General features: G+C 39.2%; 1 protein-coding gene across 7 annotated transcripts in view; it reads right to left on the reverse strand.

Annotated features, from left to right (window-relative positions):
* JAK1 (Janus kinase 1) overlaps positions 1-18,394 on the reverse strand; it is a 238,437-nt gene that overhangs the window by 115,346 nt on the left and 104,697 nt on the right. For 2 of the 7 annotated variants that reach the window (XM_032636619.1, XM_032636627.1), the window contains exon 2: positions 5,166-5,254. The exons of 4 other annotated variants lie outside the window; for them this stretch is intronic. The gene's annotated coding sequence lies outside the window, so the exon portion shown is untranslated. The remainder of the gene's footprint in view (positions 1-5,165; positions 5,255-18,394) is intronic. One more of the 7 variants, XM_032636626.1, reaches the window with a different exon arrangement.

Below are 18,394 nucleotides of genomic sequence, written 5' to 3' on the forward strand. Positions count from 1 at the left end.
CTATTGATTTGTGTCTTCTCCCTTTTTTTCTTGATGAGTCTGGCTAATGGTTTATCAATTTTGTTTATCTTCTCAAAGGACAAGCTTTTAGTTTTATTGATCTTTGCTACTGTTTCCTTCATTTCTTTTTCATTTATTTCTGATCTAATCTTTGAAACACTTTTAAATACAGAACACAATGACATTACTGGAAATTCTTTCATTTGACTTATCTGAGGTTTATCTGCTTCACTGAGGCTTATATTCTTATTACTCTCTTAATAATCAGACATGAGGGCTTCCCTGGTGGCGCAGTGGTTGAGAGTCCGCCTGCCGATGCAGGGGACACGGGTTCGTGTCCCGGTCTGGGAAGATCCCACATGCCGTGGAGCGGCTAGGCCCGTGAGCCATGGCCGCTGAGCCTGTGCATCCAGAGCCTGTGCTCCACAACGGGAGAGGCCACAACAGTGAGAGGCTCGCATACCACCAAAGAAAAAAAAAAAATCAGACACGAAAGGTAAAAATGAAGATCATTTGGCTTGTATTTTAGAGACAAAAAAAATTAAGTAAAGTAAATTAACAGTTATTTCAAATTTCCCTTGGTTGGAATGTAAAAAAACTAGCCTCCTTTCCAAGAAATTGGTGCTGGAAAGAGGCCTCAGCGCTGTGATACTACATTCAAACTCCTACAAAGGCACTTCATTTTACAGATGAAGAAACCAAAGCTCAGAGGCATGAAATGACTTACCTATGGTCTCAAAGTCAGTGACTATCAAATCCCCAATATGAATCCATGTACCTGACTCTGTAAGTTTATTGGCAATGTCTGAATCTAAAGGCCAAACGAAGAGCTGTGTCTCTTCAGTGCCCCCCTCCACACACACCCCCATCCCCCACAATTTGCAGGCAATTCTCCAGCTGAGGCAGGGAAGACGGAGGACATATGGTATATGGATCAGTGGAAACTCAATCAACTGAAGTCCCGTCAGCCTAGAGCCACTATATCAGCTTGGTGTCTTTTACTGGAAACAGGTTGCTAACAAATATGAGAATGATCCAGAATTAGACAAAATCCAAAAAGAGAGAAATTACTCCTGGATGAACAGAATAACTATATGCAAATAAACTACCAAACTAGAAGAAAAGATTAAGATGTTTTATGAAGAACATCTGAATAATAAAATTTGATATATCTTAGAGGGAAGCAGATATTTGGGTATAAGAGATAAAGAGGACAGTGGATCCAGACTTTCATGGGGAAAGAAGACATGCTAACACTTCCTGCAGGAACTTATCACCGCTTCACACTGTGTCTGCTGGAGAACCAGGGTGGACCATCTTGATGCTCAAGGAGAGTACATGAAATTTTTGGCACAGGCAGCACCGTGGTGCTCTCTAGAGACTAATACACTACTTGTAAAGGTCCTAAACATAGCTGAGCAGAAAATTAAGTATTGACTATTGTTTACTTTTTGCATTTTTATTGTAGACTCAAAGCTAGATTATCTTTCCTTTGCAAGATTATTTCATCAGAATGTTTTTCAGTAAAAGGAACAAACAAAACTGATGTTTACATGGAAGGAACTGTGACAATGTAGACAAATCATATTCATCTTCTTTAATTAATCAAGAATAGTGGTTCAGTAACTCTTCATTTGCACACACATTCAACTGTAACCCAAATGAAAGTTTCATTTCCCAAAATGCAACCACTTAGCATGCTCTATGTGAATATGATTCTTAGACCTTAAGCCAGATATCAGTCAATGCCATGCCTGCCTTAGAACAAGTAATAGTAGATAACATAATTAACCAAATATAATACATTTTTTCTCCCAAATTTTTTTTTTTTTTTTTTTTGCGGTATGCGGGCCTCTCACTGTTGTGGCCTCTCCCGTTGCGGAGCACAGGCTCCGGACGTGCAGGCTCTGCGGCATGTGGGATCTTCCCAGACCAGCGCACGAACCCGTGTCCCTTGCATCGGCAGGCGGACTCTCAACCACTGTGCCACCAGGGAAGCCCCTCTCCCAAAATTTTATCTTGGGGTTGGAGCAAATGGGAGAAGAACGTATCATGGAGCCTATACAGTTGCTTATACCACTTTCGTGTTCAAAGTAAAGTAACTGTCTTAATTTTTTTAAAAAGAAAGAAAAAGACCAAATGAAGAATACCATAATGTGAAAAGTGTAGCATTACATTTGCTTTCTATGTTTAATCACTAAGGAAATTAACTACTGTATTTAATCCCTATCAAGATAAAAAAAATTTTTTTTTATTTCAGTGATAGGGTTCTATTTGTTCCCATTAGGGAATTCACTCAAATGCCAGAGAAGCTCTTTTGTTGGTTTTTCTAATACGCCCCAAACACAAAATGTAACCTTTTATTATGCTGTGTTACTAGTTTAAGTGTGGCTCTAGAGCTTCAGGAATACCTGGCCCCATCCTAATTAGTAGTATTATAAACACTTATTCTCTATACAGAACTTCATGATTTATATCCATTATCTCATCAGATCCTCATTAACAACTCTGGTTGAAGGTCAGTCCTGACTTCACAGAAGAAATCGAGTCAAAGAGAGGGTTAAGCTACCTGCTTAATATCACCCTGGCACCAACGGCCTGAAAACAGTCCAGAGCTCTAATGTCCTTTTAATAGAGTTTTAGTACAAATTTTCAAGTATGTTTAAGAAAACAGAACAATTTTTAAAGACATGGATTTCAAGTCGGTGGGGAGAATGATAATTTTTTTTTGTGGTGAGACAACTGGATAGCCAGTTAGAAAAAATATTAAGAAAGCTAGCATTCATCTGACACCACATACTAAAATGTGTTCTGTCATTTAAAAATATCAAATATACCTAATACTAAGTCTAAATAGAGATAAATGTTTATATAATTAGGGAAGTCAAAAGGTCTCTCCAACATGACATCAAAAGTAGAAACCTTGGGGTTTCCCTAGTGGCACAGTGGTTAAAAATCTGCCTGCCAATGCAGGGGACACAGGTTCGAGCCCAGGTCTGGGAGGATCCCACATGCCATGGAGCAACTGAGCCCGTGTGCCACAACTACTGAGCCTGCGCTCTGGAGCCCATAAGCCACAACTACTGAGCCCACGAGCCACAACTACTGAAGCCCATGTGTCTACAGCCCGTGCTCCACAACAGGAGAGGCCACCTCAATGCGAGGCCCGCACACCACAACAAAGAGTAGCCCCCACTCGCCATAGTTGGAGAAAGCCTGCGTGCAGCAGTGAAGAAGCAATGCAGCCTAAAATAAATAAATTTTTAAAAAGAAAAAGAAATGTTTGATAGGTATGAGTACATGAAAATATAAAACTTCTGTATCAAAAGACCCTAAATATATAAGCAAACCTGAAGAAAAATATTTGTACCATGTATCACAAAAAGTTAATATTCTTAACATATAGCTTTAAAAAAAGAAAAAAGAAAAACACAAACACACCAATAATAAAATGGACAAAGGGCTTGACAAGGGAATCCACAAAGAAAACATGAATTCTCAACATGAAAAACAAAGTTTAAATATACTAATAACCAAATATCTATGAAGTAAAATAGAGATTTACCATTTTTTTACAAATAGACTGGCAAATTTTTTTAAATTATAATATCCACAAATTGATTAAACGTGACAAAGCAAGTACTCTCATTTAGAAATATAAACATCACATGAGTTCTGCAGAGCAATCTGTAAATGTCCTTTGACCCAGAAGTTCTTTCTACTTCTAAGCAAATAACGATGATATACAAGATTTAGCTACAAGGGTCTTCATCACAAAGTTATTTAGAACGACTAACAAAACAATCTTAAATATTCATCCAGGAACACAGAATCACAGTGAAGCCATCTAACAGAATTCTACACTGAAAAAAATAATAACATATGTATATACACATATATATATGTAATTATGTATATATATACATGTGTATATATATATGTATAATTATTGGAAGATGGAACAATATTCATGATTCACTAACAAACAAAGGAAAGGTTATAAAACATCATGCAGTATATAAACACAATTTATGTTGGGCATGTGCACATAAAATTGAGAGGATATTCATCAAAATACTGACTACGGTTATGGGATTCCACATGGCTTTTATTCTTTTCTCTGGATTCTAAATCTTCAATAAATAAGAAAAACTTTTGCAAAAAAACAGTGAATATAACTTCTTAAAAATAACTTCCAAAAAAGGAGACAGCAGCCAATAATATTTTATGTACAGAGTAAGTGACTGTCCCCCAGACCTACTTGGTAAATCAGGCACACAATACAACCAGCCATTCCATCCTCAGAGCCCAAGACAGGAAGAAGAGTAGATCAGGATGGGCAGAATGCCTAGTCGCACACCACAGTATAACTCTGTGTCTTACTACTCAGGTTGGAAAACACTAGACTTGAACTGCCCACTACAACTTAGGAAATATGAGATGGGATCTCCTCCACTTGTACAACTCCCTCCACATTGCCAAGACAGCAGCTCAAAAAATGGTATGGAGGGTGGGGTGAGAGCTGTCTGCAGTGCAAAAAAATACATGCCAATGTATGCAAAATGGTATGAACCCAGTGGAGAGCAATTTACAATCTTGATAAAAATTATTTTTGAAAAATTATAAATGCATTTATCTTTTAACCCAACAACCTTGGGAATTTATCCAACCTTGTACATATGAGTTATACAAAGAAGCACTGTTTGCAGTAATAATAGCATGGAAACAAATAATATATCCATGAATATGGAGACTGGTTAAGTAAACCATGGTACAGAACACACTGGAGCTCTAATAAATACATACATACATACATGTAACATACACACACATGAATAAGGAAATATTCCAGGTCCTAATACCAAAAGAGAGGAGGATATACTGTAAAATGAAAGCAAAGTGCAGAATAGTATATGGAGTATGCTACATTTTGTATAGAGAAGAATATATACTTGTGTTTAATTGTATCTGGACACAAGAAATGCATAAAAGAGGTTATTTAAGGGGGCAGGGAAGGAAGCTGACAGTGACAAAAACTGGAGCAAGCCTTTTCAATTTGTACTAAATTATACTGGTTTACTTTCTGAAGCATGTGAATATAGTACCCATGTCAAACAAAATATCAACAATGACAACAACAATAATGAAAAGTTTAAAATGCTTACCAATAAAGCCTTGGTAAGAGGCAAATTTGCCACCACAGAGTGAGGAGCATCAGAGCTGAGCAACAGATTACACAGGAATTCTCTTCTGCCTCCGTTGGAAAGAGAGAGAAGAGGTGAAACTACTTACAGATCACCTACCACAGGAAAGTTTTCTGCATGCTATCACATTAATATTCAAATTAACCCTAGTTAAGTATAACCAGCCTCATTTCTGCAAATAAGTAAATGGTGGTACATAGTAAATGGCAAGCCATTAGGTCACGTGTCCAAAGTCACAGGGCTATGACTGAAACTCATGCTCTTACCTGCTCAAACTCTCAAAGAAAAAATATTTAAGTCTCAGTAAAAATAAAAATCCTCTAAGTCAGTCACTCACTCATAACCACACTTCCTTCTGCAGTGTTTCCTCTAAAATTGTTTACTAAGTTTTGAGAATAAATGTTTAAGTAAAGCAAATACTCTACACCAGCAGTCCCCAACCTTTCTGGCACCAGGGACCGGTTTTGTGGAAGACAATTTTTCTACGGACTTGGGGGGGGAGGGGGTGGTTCAGGCAGTAATGCGAGCGATGGGAAGCGGCAGATAAAGCTTCGCTTTTTCGCTGCTCACCTCCTGCTGCGCGGCCCGGTTCCTAACAGGCCACAGACCAATATCAGTCCGTGGCCTGGGGACTGGGGACCCCTGCTCTACACTAATAAAAGGATGATCTATATTTTCCAAATTAATGAGCTCCAAAAAAGTTAATTACTGGGAGCATTATCAGATGCATTTTTTTCCTTCGTTGAGGATTAACTATGAAATGCATGCAAAATCACTGAATAATGAACTTCACAGGAATCGTAAATCATCTTTTGCAGTAAGATGATAAAAAATGATATTACCATGGAGGGAGGGAGGGAAGACAGAAATAGCAACTAACATTTATCGGGCACTTATATATACCAGTCACTGTTCTAAGTGCTTTGAATATAAGGACTCACCTAATTCTCATAAAACCCTATGAAGTAGGTACTATTACTATATTCGTTTTACAGATGAGTAAACTAAGACACAGAAAGTTAAATAACCTGTCCACACAGACTATCCAAACTCCACTGCCCATACTACTCCCCACCATACAATATTTCCAGGCTGCAGCAACTGAGAATGAACAAGAGGACGGCTCTTCTCTAACAAAATCAGTGAATGATTTGTAATCTTACGTATTTCACTGTCTAAGCTGTTTTATTACAAGAAAAGGAGTCATCAACTGACTGTCAAATGGATCAATAAGACAAAAAAGATTTAAACCCACTGATTTCAGAGACTGGGCTACAATCTAAGCCAGAGATGAAACCTACAGAAAGGCAGTAAGGAGTGGGCGTGAAAAGGCAAAGAGCAGTGAGAACAGTATTTCTTTCTCAACTTCATATATATTAAGTGAAAAGGTAGCTCCATGGTCATATATCTGGAAAACAGTTGACTAATATTCAATAGTTTCTTATTTTAGTTTTCCAGGAAAAGGATAAACTAAGCAACATCAAGCGATTCCCAAACTTATCTGACCATGAAATTCTTTACTCACAGAGCACCTTGAGAACAAACCACACTCAGGGAAGCTACTGGACTAAACGGATATTCAAGAGTTAAAAATCTATCACACTTGGTGACTAACAGTCCAGGAGAGATGAGTCAAAATAAGCCCCACAATATGGCTTAGGTAACAAGTGAAGGTGACATGAGAGGGAGGTTAAGATAAAGGGCAGTTTTTTATGGAAAAAGGTGAACTTAGTTCACCTGTTTGACTTAAGAGTTGTGTAAAAAACTGCCAGTTCACAAAACAATTGAAACCGGCATCTCGAAGAGATATTTGTGTGTCTATGTTCATAGCAGCATTATTCACAATAGCCAAAAGGTGGAAGCAACCCAAGTGTCTGTCGATGAATGGATAAACAAAATGTGGTATATACACTGAATAGAATATTATTCAGTTTTAAAAAGGAAGGAAATTCTGACATATACTACAATGTGGATGAACCTTGAGAACATTACACCAAGTGAAATAAGTCAATCACAAAAAGATAAATACTGTATGATTCCACTTAAATGAGCTACACAGAGTAGTCAAATTCATAGAGACAGAAAGTAGAATGGTGGTTGTGAAGGGCTGGGGGGAGGGGAGGATGGGGTGGAGGGGTGTTGTTTAATGGGTATAGAGTTTCAGTTTTGGAAGACGAAAAGCATTCTGGAGATAGGTTGCACAATGATGTGAATGTACTTAACACTACTGAACTGTAACTTAAAAATGGTCCAGATGGTAAATTTTATGTTGTGTATCTTACCACAATTAGAAAAAAATTTTAACTGCCAATTCAAGATGTTGTTAGACATCTGCTGTCTCTATCTGTGTAGAAACCTCTCATGCCACGTGGTCCTGCTAGGACTACAGATCACAGTGTCCTGCCCTGACCCCTACTGATGACTGTCCACCTACGTGACCAAAGGATGACCCAAGCAAAAGTCCTTTGGAGAGATTTGACAAATGGAAGCCAGAAAAACACCACCTTGGGTCAGCCAGTTGTTCTCTTTTGAGCCATTTGGAGAAAACTTCATTGTGGCAAGAAATGAGACCAATGAAAGAAAAGCAGAACCAAGTAGGACTCCTAAAGAGATCATGCCTTGACATCGCTGGAGCTCACGGATTCTCTTCTCCTGCTCTGTAGAGGCTCCAGTTACCTGGGCCAATAAATCTCAACACCTTTCCTGTGCAAACCTCCTCCCCCCACACCTCAAACACCAAAAGAGAACAGGGACATCCAAAAGAAAAGCAATTTCACTGAGCAATACGACCCTCTACAAGAATTTTCTCTCCATAGTTCCTTTGAAATTTTATCTGCAGTATCACATACTAGAACAGTAGTACACAGTTCCATAATTTAGTAAGTACAATTCCAAATTTAACACAATCTTTCCAGTTGGTAAATACATCATCGTGTTAGGCCAGAATATTTTTACATTTCTGAAGAAACAATAATTTTAAAAAATTATCAATCTAAATCTATACTAGATTATATAGAGGGAGAGCTATACAATGCATAAAATAGAAATAAATTTAGAAATACAAGTGTTTCTAAATTATCTGAAGTATAAAATAAAAGAGAACACCTAAGCATTACCCTGAAAACTGAGGCTTTGGAGGAACATTCTAATACTTAAGTCAAAGAACAGAAGAATATACAGATAAGATCTTTTATCTGTGCCTTATTTGAAGAACTTTGCCCTTTCCAAGTTGTTCAACTCAATGCTCCATAACTATAGGTTCCCTTGGTTTAGTTTTCACTAATAATTGACAAGGTCTAATTTTATTAAATACAAATCTAATCAATAATGTTTATGACTGCCTAGGTACAATTACTCTCTTTTGTGAACCAGCAGACATGGAGAAAGGAGAAAATAAAGGGAAAAGGAATGCTGCTAGCTCTGCAGACTTCATCTGACTTAGGCAAAGAGGAGATCTAAAAAGCTGTCATGCTAGGAATTAATGTCAAACCAGTTTCATATCTGGGATCTTAAAGACTCACAGCATAAGGCTGCAGAGAGATGCCTGAAGCAAAATCTTAAAAGTAAACTGAGCTCCCCAGGGAGTGTAGTTATGAACTTGTTGTCACAAGTCTTTGCAAAGAGAAGCCAGCCATGTTGATTTCACTGAAGCAGACCTGACCAATAAAATAACTTCACAACACTGGGGATACCATCCATGTGCAATCTTTACAACCACTAATCAGGAAATGATCCATCTTCTGAAACTGCTCTCTCTTTATCATGAAAGATTAGCAGCCAGCATTTTAATCATAAGGGGGGTGGGGGGGAAGACCCTATTTTACTTGGAAGGGTTTTAAAGGTTCAATGCTGCACACCTGGTAAACACAAAAATGACAAAGCCTGTCTCTTCCCGAGGATTATCTTCCAGCTATTTAAGGCGGCTTCTATCTCACACCTCCAGAGCAAATCTTAGAATCTGGCAGTCCAGAATGTTTACAGTGCTCAGGGGAAGATCTAACAGTTAGAAGCACTGCTCAGGCATCCCGCAGTCCCCAGGACCATTTATTTGTCAAGGAACCTACAGAACTTACTGTCTTAGAAAAAACCAACTGGGCAGATTTATGATATTTCTGTTAAAATACAGTGTGTGCTTTTTAAATCATGGCATAAATAATACCCAAAATCTTAAAATGTGAATAACTTTCAGACAACAATACCATTTATAGTCTCCTAATGGAAATAATCAGAAAATTAAAAAAAAAAAAAAAGGCACAAAGGTGTAACAGGATTATTTATAGTAGGAAAAACAAATAACATATATGCAACAGATTAAAGGGTTAGGTAAACAAACTTTCATTCATCCAAACCATGTACCATAAAAAGCTATCACCCTAACCAAAAGTTATTACCTCATAGGGGTAAAATTATGAGAAGTCACTTGGTGAACAAACCAGATTACAGCACTATGTTCTATGATCTCCTTGGAAATTTTTTAACTTAATAGTTCCATATATGCATGAAACAAAGTCTGAAACAAAAAACACTAAAATATTAACAAAAATGTTTATCTGAGTGACATCTTAGAATTATTTATTTCTGATTTTCATAAAATGCAAATATGTTATTTCTTTAAAATGTTAACTAAATTTTTAAAGAATTCACCAGTAGCCATAGCAAATTTCTAATGACTGACTCATAAGGGCCAATATTAGGCTTACATCCTGACTTCTCTAAAAGTAAATGCAAGAATGGCTAACAGTATTCTACATGAAACCACTTTTTGAACATAGCTTGGATAAATTATCTATAATTAATTCAAAAATAACTCTTTAGAGAAACAACTAAAAATGCAACGGCCTAATGTCTCTAGAAAGGAAACATAATACAGATCAATGGAGATCCCATAAAATACGTATCTTTCTTGTATAAAATTAAAAAGTTACAATTAGTTTTAATTCACAGCCCGAAGCTTTTAAATGACTAAAGAAAAAGGTAAAAGGAAAAGAAGAAATAAAAACTTTTCTCTCCTCAGAGGCCCAAGTCAGGGTTAGCAGATTGTCTGCTTTGAGGCACCCTGTTTCAGTCATAAATACCTTGACCGAATTACTTCCCAGGCTTCATTCCCACGGTGAGAATGTGCTGAGAGCAGGCCCCGCTGCAAGAACAAGACAAAGACAGGTGGCATGTGGTATGTGGGCAGGGCCTTGAGTGTGACCAGAGGCAGCAGGCCTGAAGACCAGGCCTCCAGGAGGCTCTGTGAAACCAGGTGGCAGCAGAGGCACCCGTCAGCAGCTGGACTTGAGCAGACTGTCAGAGGGGAGGCATTACAGGCTGTGCTGTTCCCCAAAACCAGTCAAGAGCAGTGCAGCCACGGGGCACAGTGGGCGAGTACAGGGCTTGGGGCTAACTCAAAATCACTTCACCTCTCTGAACCTCAGCTGCCTGAAGTCTCAAATGAAAGTTATACAAGAGAGCACCTTTTTATCTGTAATGACCTCTCAACACTTTGTTTTTCCTGTTCTTAATATAACTGTTACCTCCATTAAGGTCTAATTAGATTAGGGGTGCTGTGTCAAGAGGTTTTTCTCTTGACAAAAGGAACAACACAAAAAAAGAAATGCCAGCCAAACAATCAAATAGGCCTTCCACAAGACAAACCCACAGTTAGTGTCTATGCCTGGCATTCATGTGATCAATAATACTCCACTACTGACCAGCTGCTCACTAGCAGGCACAAGGCTGACTAGGACTAGAAGGATAAATAAGAGGGACTTGGTCCCTAACCTCTGCAAATTCCAGTGTGGCAAGGGCCGTAAACAACAGTTTGCCATCTCTTCTCCCACGAGATACTGCCCTTCATAATATCCAAGGTAATGACTGGACCCTACATAATCCTAACTTCTCTCAGATAATTTCCAAATCTCCTACCCACAAATACATCTTAGACGTCTCAGAACTATTTGAACAAATGGGTACATATTTAGTTACCTAAGTTCTACCTCTGACTACCTTCTGTATCATTTATGACTCAATCACAAATTGAGCATGATGCTAAAGTGGTGGCCCACAGAGGTCTTGGGTGAGTCACTAAGTGCTCTGACTCTTAGTTTTCTCTGTTGTAAAATTGGGGAAGGAAGTGTCCCTGGAAGGCTTTGCTTTCTTCAAACTCTTAAAATTATTATAAGATGTTATGATCATTGTGTAGCTACAAACCCTTAAACAGCACTTACTAGAAAATGTCTATAAACTTAGAACTAAATATGCTGGCATTTCATAGCAGACCTGTCTCCATGTTCTCTTAAAACCATTAGAGTTATCAGTTCTAACCTAAGAAAAGTAAACAAGACTCGAAGCCAAGAAGGAACTCGTTTGACTGCTTTCCTTGCTTCCCAATAATCAAAGCAATATTCTCATAAGTGTCTGGCTCCCAAATACCTGTAAATATCTTAATTCCGCCTAGCATAAGCAGTATTTTCATCTGATTCGTAGCTGCATGGCAATATTCCTCTTTCAATGTTGCCTGACGTTCCATTGATTTTTTTCTTACTGAAATATATCTAGCTACAGAAAAGTATAAAAAAACCATGGATTTTTTTAAAGAGGACTAAATAGGTCTCCTCACTGGATCCCTACTATGTGGCAAACATAATGGTAGTGGTTGGTGATACAAACGTCAGCCACAGATGAGGACAGACAACTAAGCAAATTAGTGCAATAATGTGTATACCATTCCAGACTGTGTCTGGTTCAAGTATGACACATAAGCCTTTAAAGTATATCAATGAAGGTAATATACTCTAACAACTACACTGGTAGTCTTGAGTTTATAAACAGTTGGGCGTTTTTAAAAATTCATTCCCAGTTGGTTGTTTGAAATTTGGAGCACATTTTCCCCCAATACACACTACTATAAATGTGGTTAGGTTTCCAAGCCAACACACAAAAGACCAATTTAACACAAAGTATCTGAAACACTATACAGCTGCCCTAGCAAATGAGCAGAATATTACTGCAGCCAAAGAGAACCATGAGTGATCTTGTCATCTGAAAGCTGGAGTCTGATGGAAAGTCAAGTGTACGTTAATAAGGGGTACAGATGGAGTGGCGAGGAGGTGCCTGTAGTTTTATGGCAACTAAGCTCAGGGATTTTGAGACCAAGGGCCAGGTAGACCTGGCCTAACTCAAATCCAAGTTCCCCCAGATAAAAGCTGGGTGCCTTTAAACATGTTATTCAACCATTCTAAGCCTCAGTTTATTAATCTGAATGACTGGCACAGAATAAGCATTCCATAAACAATACTTTACATACATTTTTTTCATTTGCTTGAGATTATACAACTTTCATCTTCCTTGGAATAAAAGTATCCTGGGGCTTCCCTGGTGGCGCAGTGGTTGAGAGTCCGCCTGCTGATGCAGGGGACACAGGTTCGTGCCCCGGTCCGGGAATATCCCACATGCCGCGGAGCGGCTGGGCCCGTGAGCCATGGCCGCTAAGCCTGTGCATCCGGAGCCTGTGCTCCGCAACGGGAGAGGCCACAACAGTGAGAGGCCCGCGTGACACACACACACACACACACAAAAAAGTATCCTGAACACATAGCTGGGATTATCAGTCACTATTAGAAAATGTTTGGGGTTTCACATAGAACAGATTTTTTTAAGTGTCTAGGCAAGAAATGTACAAAGGGGATTGATGAAAGTGCATTACACATGAGAAAAGGGTAGCATGAACTAAAATGCAGTAACCAGGAAGAGACTGAAGACAGAGGGAAAAGACAGGTATATGACGTACGGAGGATTCTCCTGATCAGAGAAGATATGAGATGGAATCTCAGGGACTTTCCAGATGACTTACTGGCTGTCTATACAATGAGAAGATGGGAGGATAACAAATAATAAGTGGCAAACCTTTATAGGATGTTGGTATACAAATATACAAACTTGCTCATTTAATCCTTACAACCCTATAAGGTAGGTGGTATTATCCTCACTTTGCAGTTGAGAAAACTGAGGTTGAATAACTTGCTAGTAAAATAAACTCAGCTTGTAAAATAAAGCAGGATTCAGACCCACAGATGCTGGTTCCAGATTTGGGAGTCCAAACCACTATCTTATACTGATGCTTTTGTAGTAGTGGGAACCCAGCTATTTGCATAAGTGGGCTTCCTGCATCAGAAGTTCATAACTTGAATAATATGTATCTATAAAGTCCCCACTTATAAACATAAATGTTACATTACATTTACAGACTTTCTGGCAATGTTCAATATTTGGGATGGGGGTGGGTAACTAACATTTATTAAATGCTACTGAATCTCAGGCACTGTCTGAAGCAGTGATCTACCTCATTTAACCTTCACAAAACCACCTTGGTGATAGGTTCTATTAAATCCACTTTACAGTTAAGAAAAACTGAGGATCAATTATGAGCCCAAAATCACAGAGCTAGTGTCAGAGGAAAGCCTAAGACCGGCTCCTCCTGGTTCTAAGTCCAGAGTGCTTTTCACAACACATCTAGTATACTCAGATCCAAACAGGTAATTGTGGGACATGTTACATAATAACCAGGTAATATAAAATAACAGTAAATCAAGTTTGATTTTAAAATGTCAAAGATATTTCACAGGAAAATACTAAATTATCTTTAGGACAGCTAAATTAACCCAATTACCCATCTCACCTCCCACACCCTCAGATGCCTGCCAAAAAAAAAAAAAAAAAAAAAAAAAATTCCTTTCAGATCCTCTTTATTACTTAGCACCTAACAATACCAAATACAACATAGGTGGCTAGAGACACTTCTCCAAAAGCCTAAAACTACTTCAGAAGCATTACGTTGGAAAACAGGATAGGAACGCATTCCATGGGTTCTCATTTAAATGCCAATGTCAGAAATAAAAGGGAGGTGGGACAACTAACAAGACAATAGAAAGGAGGCTTTTTTAAGAGTTGAAGGGTTTTCCAATGAGATCTCAGTAAAGCTGGGGGACAGTGGAAGAGTAGAAAGTTTTTTGTTGTGTTTTGTTTTGTTTTTAGTGAGAGCGCTGCACATTTGAATTCCAGCTCTGCCATTTATTAGCTTTGTTTGCTCATCTGGAAAATGATGCCATTAAGATCCAACTCTCTGGCTATTAGAAGATCAAATTAAATATCAAATTCAAAGCATGTAAACAGCTGATGTAGTAAAAGCTGCCTAATCTTTTTCTATTTTTAACATCTTTATTGGAGTATAATTGCTTTACAATGGTGTGTTAGTTTCTGCTTTATAACAAAATGAATCAGTTATACATATACATATGTTCCCATATCTCTTCCCTCTTCTGTCTCCCTCCCTCCCACCCTCCCTATCCCACCCCTCTAGGTGGTCACAAACCACCTAGCTGATCTCCCTGTGCTATGTGGCTACTTCCCACTAGCTATCTATTTTACGTTTGGTAGCGTAAATATGTCCATGCCACTCTCTCACTTTGTCACAGCTTACCCTTCCCCCTCCCCATATCCTCAAGTCCATGCTCTAGTAGGTCTGTGTCTTTATTCCCGTCTTACCCCTAGGTTCTTCATGACCTTTTTTTTTTTTCTTAGATTCCATATATATGTGTTAGCATACGGTATTTTTCTCTTTCTGACTTACTTCACTCTGTATGACAGACTCTAGGTCCATCCACCTCACTACAAATAACTCAATTTCGTTTCTTTTGATGGCTGAGTAATATTCCATTGTATATATGTGCAACATCTTCCTTATCCATTCATCTGTTGATGGACACTTAGGTTGCTTCCATGTCCTGGCTATTGTAAATAGAGCTGCAATGAACATTTTGGTACACAACTCTTTTTGAATTATGGTTTTCTCAGGGTATATGCCCAGTAGTGGGATTGCTGGGTCATATGGTAGTTGTATTTGTAGTTTTTTAAGGAACCTCCATACTGTTCTCCATAGTGGCTGTACCAATTCACATTCCCACCAACAGTGCAAGAGGGTTCCCTTTTCTGCACACTCTCTCCAGCATTTACTGTTTCTAGATTTTTTGATGATGGCCATTCTGACTCGTGTGAGATGATATCTCACTGTAGTTTTGATTTGCATTTCTCTAATGATTAATGATGTTGAGCATTCTTTCATGTGTTTGTTGGCAATCTGTGTATCTTCCTTAGAGAAATGTCTCTTAGGTCTTTTGCCCATTTTTGGATTGCGTTGTTTGTTTTTTTGTTATTGAGCTGCTTGTAACTTTTGGAGATTAATCCTTTGTCAGTTGCTTCATTTGCAAATATTTTCTCCCATTCTGAGGGTTGTCTTTTGGTCTTGTTTATGGTTTCCTTTGCTGTGCAAAAGCTTTGAAGTTTCATTAGGTCCCATTTGTTTATTTTTGTTTTTATTTCCATTTCTCTAAGAGGTGGGTTAAAAAGGATCTTGCTATGATTTATGTCATAGAGTGTTCTGCCTATGTCTTCCTCTAAGAGTTTGTTACCATTGCAACAAAAAGAATAAAATACCTAGGAATAAACCTACCTAAGGAGACAAAAGACCTGTATGCAGAAAATTATAAGATACTAATGAAAGAAATTAAAGATGATACAAATAGATGGAGATATATACCATGTTCTTGGATTGGCAAGAATCAACATTGTGAAAATGACTGTACTACCCAAAGCAATCTACAGATTCAATACAATCCCTATCAAACTACCAATGGCATTTTTCACAGAACTAGAACAAAAAATTTCACAATTTGTATGGAAACACAAAAGACCCCGAATAGCCAAAGCAATCTTGAGAACGAAAAAAGGAGCTGGAGGAATCAGGCTCCCTGACTTCAGACTATACTACAAAGCTACAGTAATCAAGACAGTATGGTACTGGCACAAAAACAGAAATATAGATCAATGGAACAGGATAGAAAGCCCAGAGAGAAACCCATGCACATATGGTCACCTTATCTTTTTTTTTTTTTTTTTTGCGGTACAAGGGCCTCTCACTGTTGTGGCCTCTCCTGTTGCGGAGCACAGGCTCCGGACGCGCAGGCTCAGCGGCCATGGCTCACGGGCCCAGCCGCTCCACGGCATGTGAAATCTTCCCAGACTGGGGCACAAACCCGTGTCCCCTTCATCGGCAGGTGGACTCTCAACCACTGTGCCACCAGGGAAGCCCTGGTCACCTTATCTTTGATAAAGGAGGCAAGAATATACAGTGGAGAAAAGACAGCCTCTTCAATAAGTGGTACTGGGAAAACTGGACAGGTACATGTAAAAGTATGAAATTAGAACACTCCCTAACACCATACACAAAAATAAACTCAAAATGGATTAAAGACCTAAATGTAAGACCAGACACTATCAAACTCTTATTAGAGGAAAGCTGCCTAATCCTGAGTCTCATCCTCTTGCTCCCTCTCCTTCCCATTGGACAAGATGTGCTACACATCCCACAAACCTGGAAGCTACCCCAAGCACAAGTTCACCAGAAGATTGAGAAAGTGCTTTTCTCATTTTCCACCAAACCCACATCATGATTCCCATATTGCCCCAGAGCCTTTTTTTGCCTGCTCCTTTCAAGATATTTACCATCTTGGTGTCACCTCAGGTTGGGTAAATCAAGGGCCTAGTATTTATTATTTAAATTTCTATTTCTCACCAAAATATAAGTTGGGGCTACTCTTATAAATATATAAGACTTACAAAACAGAACCATTCATTAAAAGGAGGACTTAATACATGTGAAAAGTGATCTGGTGGGAGACTGAGGCAGGGAGATCACTGTAAGAAAAATGAATAGCAACCTAAAATAAGCAAATAACTTGGCCTCGAGTTTTCGGGCAAGGAAACATTATGATTTACACAAGTCTTTCTCTTTTCCTTTTTTATAAAAAGAAACATAAATTCCTGAAGAGGAACATCAAAAATTTGCCTAAACTTATTTATTTAAGCCACTGACAGGACGAAGAATATCACCATAGTCTTCCAAAATACTTGGTGATCATTCACAAAACTGTACTACTTTATATAAGAATCAAGGATTTAATTTGGCCAAACTCCTTCTAGTAAAAATGCTCCCGGGGCTTCCCTGGTGGCGCAGTGGTTGAGAGTCCACCTGCTGATGCAGGGGACACGGGTTCGTGCCCCGGTCCAGAAGGATCCCACATGCCGCTGAGTGGCTGGGCCCGTGAGCCATGGCTGCTGGGCCTGCGCGTCCGGAGCCCGTGCTCCACAACGGGAGAGGCCACAACAGTGAGAGGCCCGCGTACCGCAAAAAAAAAAAAAAAAAAGTTCCCACTTTGAACCTCTACAAATTGTCTACAGAGGATTTAGCATTTACTCAATAATAACCCAGGTATCTTCTGTGAAAGGGCATATTACAATGAATAAGTCTCTGTCCTCAAGAACCTTGGGACTGCACAGTGGAGGGAAGTCTACAAAGGAACTGAAGCACAAGGCAGAAGACAATGCCCTAGAAAAGAGGATCACACACCACTGAAGCACTAAGTATACACATGCCTCTTGTTGGGGGTTGGGGCGGAGAGAACAGGGACATTTGAAGGGGCCTTGAAAGCTACAGAATTGTGACAGATAGAGAGCATGAGGCACGGGCAAAGTCCGTGGAGGAGGAGGAGGCAGAAAAATATGAGGAATGTCTGAGGCACAAATGCAAAATAGTGAACAATCTACTTTGGCACAGAAGGAGAGAAATGGGAGAATAAGCTGAAAAGTTGAAATCTTATGACAAGGAGCCTGGAATACTACAGTAAGGTGGAATTTGGACTGTTTTCTGTGGGGCTTCCAAAGGCTGCGGTCAGGGAAATTCTGTGACCTGAGTCAAGCTGCAGGAAGATTATCCAATGTCTGTATGGAGGACAGACTGGAGGGAAAGGCTAGAAGCAGGGAGACTAGGCTGGAGATTACTGTGATCCCTCAGGTAAAGAAAAGCTAGGTCAGAGGCAGGGAATGGGGAGAAGACAAAGAAGCCACACACTGGGAGGGAGCACTGAGAGGGCCTGGCAGACTGCTGGACTGGGGGACGGAGGGGGTGCGGGAGGGGCGCAGCAGGGCGAGAAACCAAGATGACCTAAGGCAGGGGTCAGCAAACTTGGGCCCACATGCCAAATCTGGCCTCTTGCCTGTTTTGTACAGCCAGGAAGCTATACAAATTTTTACATTTTTAAGTGGTTGGGAAAAAAATAATATTTTGTGACAAGTGGAAACTCGAATGTCAA

Source organism: Phocoena sinus, chromosome 1 (assembly GCF_008692025.1).
Source record: "Phocoena sinus isolate mPhoSin1 chromosome 1, mPhoSin1.pri, whole genome shotgun sequence".
Classification (NCBI taxonomy): Eukaryota; Metazoa; Chordata; class Mammalia; order Artiodactyla; family Phocoenidae; genus Phocoena; species Phocoena sinus.